The 6,639-nt window shown below is 35.2% G+C and overlaps 1 long non-coding RNA gene across 1 annotated transcript; it reads left to right on the top strand.

Annotated features, from left to right (window-relative positions):
* Positions 1 to 564: 564 nt before the first annotated feature.
* Positions 565 to 2,393, top strand: LOC137404556 (uncharacterized). Its single transcript, XR_010979704.1, has 3 exons — positions 565 to 645; positions 1,101 to 1,259; positions 2,059 to 2,393. It is a non-coding gene; the product is annotated as an uncharacterized lncRNA (long non-coding RNA).
* The last annotated feature ends 4,246 nt before the right edge of the window (positions 2,394 to 6,639 follow it).

Below are 6,639 nucleotides of genomic sequence, written 5' to 3'. Positions count from 1 at the left end.
ACAGATCTTTAGGTATCTTGCTTGGAATTTGTGGCAACTACAAGTATGTCAGAATATTTTTGGTTTCTACCATAATTGTTATACTGGCAATGAATCGACTGCGAGTTGTACACAGTGAAACAAGTTTTACGGTTAAGCCTGATCTACTTTGTATTGTCAAAGTATTGGCGTAGCGATACCTGTTCAATAAGGGCAGGTCTCCTGGTTGGACTCCCTTGACAACAAGCCAGGAAAGTCCTAGCTAAGCTAGGCAATTTTAATAGCTTTAACTTTTTCCAACACGCACCTTCAGCTTTAGTGCTTCAACACCACCAACAACACCTACAACACCTACAACCATTGAACTTAAAACCCCTGGAATGGCAAGAGGTCATTCGCGAGTACGGAAATCCGGTCGACGCCATTATCAGTTAATGTTCAAGTTAATTTCATTGCATTCAATGTGAGAAAGAAATCTAATTTCAGATTTAACAGCTATGGAAGGTCACGAATACACCGCTCAATCAAAGGAACAGACTACTGAGATTGCTACTAATAATTTATGTACGAGAGATAAGGGTGTAGGTGTACAGTGCTATTGCTATTCCATGAACTGCAAAAACCGCAAGAATGGACTTTTAAAGGAAAAGGCATGACATTTCACAAGTGAGTCACTTCTACTACTAGTTCTGTTACTATTGCTCAAGTCTACGACTACTAATTATAGTTGTGCTACTACTAGTTAGTACTGCCACTAGTTAGTTCTACTACACTAGTCACTGGGTGAGTGAGAGTCGATCAGTGTCACTACTGAGTGTACGAGTTTGACTGTATTTTGTTGGTGATTAGATAAATTTATAAGCTAGTGAGTGAAATGTTCTTCCTTCAGAACGAAGGTTTTTTGTTATTTAAATTTTGAATTTTTTTTATATTAATATTTTGGAACTACAACCCATTAGGTTATTTCTAAATATTTATATTTGAAGGAAGTGTTTGTCGTGCTTATAATATTATTTATTGTTGTACCTGGATCTAGCTAGCAGTAAGGAGATAAGAGTAATACTACTATTGTTATTACTACTGTTGCTAACTAACTACTACAGTTTCATTTTAATTTTTAGATTTCCAAACAAAGCAACTGAGAACTCTCGTTATTTACAATGGTATCGCAACCGCAGAAGAGTGAATAAGCCTGATCCTTGAGCACTTATCTGCAACGAACATTTCAATGATCCATGTTTTAACAGCAGGTTAAAACGTTCGACTGAAGCCATTTAAAGGTAATATTTTTCAATGTTGAATGATACTTTTCAATGGTTAAATTTAAAACCATATTGTCAAGCACAGTGCTGCAAGGTTGCTCAACTTAAAGTAGCTATTATCTAAAAAAAATTTAGAAACCTCAAACAGCACCCAAAACAGTGACAGCTGCCACAGCAAGTGCCTATGAATATGTCTGCAGCCTAGCAGTTGTGTGATCTGTTCTCTGTGATTCTTCATCTTCGTTTCTGGGATTTAATGTCCAACGCATAAATTATGCTGTCCTTTTTATCAAATGTTAACTGTGTAAATGTTTTTTTCATTTCCTAGTTGTTGTAATAAAACTACATAATACTCCTGCAAATCATAAATTCCAAATTGATAGCAATAACTTGCAATTTAGAACACAAAACATCTTTTTGAAACAAAAAACAATCAAAAAAATCGATTTAAATAAAAAAATCAAATAAAACAATAGAAATCGATTTTTTTGATTTAAAAAAAATCATCGATTTTTAACAACCCTGCCTACAACACAACAGGGTAAGACATGGTGAATCTTTTCATATCAAATAACGGTAATGTGAATTTTGTTGCAAGTCAACCATTAAGCTTTATGCCTAAGATGGGTGTGAATGACTTCCAGTGAAAATTGTTACATTTTCATTTTACATAGCGATATGGTAGCATTTTGAGCTGTTTTATTTTCATTTATTTTATTACTTGTATGGTTGTTTATTAAGGGTACTATGTTTATGTGAATAAGACATTCATTTTTGTTGATTTTATGTAATTGTTATAATTGATGCTTTTGTTTAGGGGGTTGGAATAATAATCCTACTGTTACTCAGTTTAAGGCTACCTTCGCAAACTTATCATCAAATGTGGTGCAGAATCAGATGCTAGTAAGACAGGTAATGTTACTGCTCAAAACGAGATTCTCATCATACAGGCTACTCCAGAAGTTGATCAGTTTGTGGAACTCAATGATTTCAGATGTCAAATTTCTGTTATAGGTAACAGTATAGTCTATATAGCTGGCTACATTGTGCAAAAGCTAACTAAAGTGCTGTCGTGACATTGGCCGTCAGTTGCTGGTTACCACTAAGTCAAATATCCAGTACTGACATCTCTATACTCTACTCAAGCTACAAAACAATGGAGGATTGGTGCGTCCATCAGACGATGTCATCAGGATCCTGCTAGTATTCATACAAAGCCAGATCCGCTCCATTGTGTGGTGTATTTTATCAGTAGTGTAAGGTCTAGTGATGTGTTATGCTTTGGGAAACACCTTACGGATACGGAAGATGGCATATCCAACCACTGCGTCATTGATGAAAAACTTTATTCAGTCGTTTTATGATTTCCGTCAGCATCATTATGCTAAAATCCTGCACTCAAACTGCAAGGTGCATCTTTGTGGCATACAATACTAAAGTAGTACTTTTTAAAGGCCAGTAACAATATAATCACTGCAATATTCATCTGCAGCTGTTGTTGTGCTGTTATTCCTAATCTAATTTAGTTCTAAAAAACTGATGCACCTTGGCTCAATATCCACTTCTATACAAATCTCCTTTTACACAGTTTCTGTAACGTGTATGTATAAGTTTAATCATCTGATTACACTAATTCCTGCATTTCCTTGTTTGCATTATTTTGATTATTCTCTATTACAACGGTTTTTAATTTCTGTTTAGTTGTTGCAGTAGTTCATTCCATCTTTTACAGATACTGTATTATACATATCATACATTCATAAGCTATTATCACTTAAATCTTGAAAACAGTTTCTGTTTTGGCAGCATACCTATGTGTTGTTTTTATCGAAATACTTCATGTGCTAAGTTTTTCCATATGCATTTATGCATATGTAATATACATTTTAATATAATGGAACAGTTGTTATTTGCCTGAATATATCATTTGCTGGGTTTATGCATTTGTAATACAACAGTTTGTATGAGTAACATGGTCCACGAAAACCTATTATACATCTACTTATCATTTGATATATTCTACTCCATATGTTATAAATAGGTTTTCTTCTACCAGGGCACTCTAAACGTTGTGTAGGAGTAGCTTTCATTAACACCCAGCTGGAAAATAACTATTCAACATGTACATTTCTGTCATTTTTCACCGTTTGTTTACAAACGGAACTAGCATTCGATTAGCTCTCCAATATGGCGCATACGTTTACGTATTATTTTCAACGTAAAAGTCACGTGATTGCCATTCCAGGGGTTTTAAGTTCAATGCCTACAACACCTTCAACAAGTGGGCCATTTTAATAGGTCGAACTACCTGTGGCATGCTAAACCTATCGTAAACCCCACCCCCCCATATATCTAAAGGTTTCAAATCAGTTGTTTTCATAGATTACATTGTACAAGGATATACTATGACCTTCTATCATTTATTTTGTTCCATTATCCCTTTTTGTACTAATTTGTGAATATGGTGTAAGCATGTGGAACTGTGCCCAATAAAAAAAGTAATATTTAAAAAACACAAATAAAAAGGTGAACTAATTCTGCCATCTTTTTATTTAGTGCAAGTTTTTCTGCATTTAAATTGATATATTTCATCATAAAAATATTTTGTTGTAACCGTATCAACTACCTCTAGCTGTTTTCTGTATATTTACTCAAGGATTGAAATTTAAGAGGAAGTGTAGCGATATACTACAAGTGTAGCGATATACTACAAGTGTAGTGATATACTTGCAGTGTAGCGATATATGACAAGTGTAGCGATATACTACAAGTGTAGCGATATACTACCAGTGTAGCGATATACTACCAGTGTAGTGATATACTACCAGTGTAGCGATACACGACAAGTGTAGCGATATACTACAAGTGTAGCGATAAACTACAAGTGTAGCGATATACTACAAGTGTAGCGATATACTACAAGTGTAGCGATATACTACAAGTGTAGTGATATACGACAAGTGTAGCGATATACTACAAGTGTAGCGATATAGGTGTAGCGATATACTACAAGTGTAGCGATATACTACCAGTGTAGCGATATACTATAAGTGTAGTGATATACTACCAGTGTAGCGATATACGACAAGTGTAGCGATATACTACAAGTGTAGCGATAAACTACAAGTGTAGCGATATACTACAAGTGTAGCGATATACTACAAGTGTAGCGATAAACTACAAGTGTAGCGATATACTACAAGTGTAGCGATATACTACAAGTGTAGTGATATACTACAAGTGTAGCGGTATACTACAAGTGTAGCGATATACTACAGGTGTAGCGATATACTACAAGTGTAGTGATATACTACAAGTGTAGCGGTATACTACAAGTGTAGCGATATACTACAGGTGTAGCGATATACTACAAGTGTAGTGATATCCTACAAGTGTAGCGATATACTACAAGTGTAGCGATATACTACAAGTGTAGCGATATACTATAAGTGTAGTGATATACTACCAGTGTAGCGATATACGACAAGTGTAGCGATATACTACAAGTGTAGCGATAAACTACAAGTGTAGCGATATACTACAAGTGTAGCGATATACTACAAGTGTAGCGATAAACTACAAGTGTAGCGATATACTACAAGTGTAGCGATATACTACAAGTGTAGTGATATACTACAAGTGTAGCGGTATACTACAAGTGTAGCGATATACTACAGGTGTAGCGATATACTACAAGTGTAGTGATATCCTACAAGTGTAGCGATATACTACAAGTGTAGCGATATACTACAAGTGTAGCGATAAACTACAAGTGTAGCGATATACTACAAGTGTAGCGATATACTACAAGTGTAGCAATATACTACAGGTGTAGCGATATACTACAAGTGTAGTGATATACTACAAGTGTAGCGGTATACTACAAGTGTAGCGATATACTACAGGTGTAGCGATATACTACAGGTGTAGCGATATACTACAAGTGTAGCGATATACTACAAGTGTAGCGATATACTACAAGTGTAGCGATATACTACAAAGTCTTAAACGTTTTCCCAGAATAGAATAAGCGTGTAGCTCTTCACTCCCTAATCAGGTAGATGAACAGGCTACTAAAAATTCAGGAATAAAAAATCATGTACGTGTCCGGAGGAACATATGCAGTTTATTCATTATGATATCGCCTTGCTTTCGTTTATTATGCACATGTATTGTACTAAATAGGAAAGTTCTTTTCTGTATGACAATTATAGCTTCACATTTATGTTGAAAGGAGAGACGCGCTTACTAAAGTGAGTCAGCCCAAGAGTTCCTATAAACTTAATCAAGCATCAAAGCAAAACGCTTTATTAAAGGTTTATTAAAGGCAACAAAATTCACATTACAGTTATTTGGTATCAAAAGATTCACCATGTCTTACTCTGTCGTGTTGTAGGTGCAAAATATATGGAAATGTGATTACAAGCTCTTAAAAGTTCAAAAACAAACAGTTAATCGCCGCCATCACGAAACTGCTGGAGATTAGAATCTCTTTCCAAAACGGCTCAAACGGGATGTAGTTGAACGAGATGGCATCTGCTTGCACATTCATGCAGCCACATTCGTCAAAATATTTTCACTAATATACTTCACGCATTCAATAAAACCATGTCTATTGTCCATATGCGTCTATTTTATCATCATTGTAATTGCTGTCACTTTCAGAACTGATATCTTATAACCTACCGTGAAAATTCGTTTACTTTTTAACCTTAACTCGAAAGAGTACATATCATTCTCTGATAAACAAGGCGTGTCTGGTGGTCACCTGTGATAATCGAAAAATGCTGCAAAAATTATTCGCGCCGTTTGGCAGGAAGTATGGGTCATATGATCAGATTACGACTAGATGATTAGACCAAGCCGAAACAAAACTCTAAAGTAGCGAGCATCTATATTTGATATGGGCTCTTCGGTAAAACCTGAAGTGTTTGTCATAAACTAGTGCTACAAGGAGTTTTATATTGAGCCTTTTATTGACCTTTCAATTCATGTGAGAACATCACATGTCAAAACAATAACCAAATAGATTGACTACGTCAGATAAAAAACTGATTCCAATCTACGGCGGTTTCGTGATGATGGCGGTTAACTGTTAGTTTTTGAGCTTTTAAGGGCTTGTAATCACATTTCCACATATTTTGCACCTACAACACAGCAGTGTAAGACATGGTGAATCTTTTTATATCAAATAACTGTAATTTGAATATTGTTGCAAGACAACCTTTAAGCATCACTTGGTCTGATAACACAACCTCACTTACAAGAGAACAGGAACATAACTACATGATTAGATATCATAATAAAACGCACCAAGCAAGAGCATAGCAAGTTGTTAATAAATGAGTTGTAAACATTTTGGAATCAAAACTTGGAAAAGAGTATTAAATTTAAAAGT

Source organism: Watersipora subatra, chromosome 9 (assembly GCF_963576615.1).
Source record: "Watersipora subatra chromosome 9, tzWatSuba1.1, whole genome shotgun sequence".
In the NCBI taxonomy this organism is placed as follows: domain Eukaryota; kingdom Metazoa; phylum Bryozoa; class Gymnolaemata; order Cheilostomatida; family Watersiporidae; genus Watersipora; species Watersipora subatra.
Note: the sequence above shows the minus strand (reverse complement) of the source record. Positions and strands in the feature narration are given on the sequence as shown.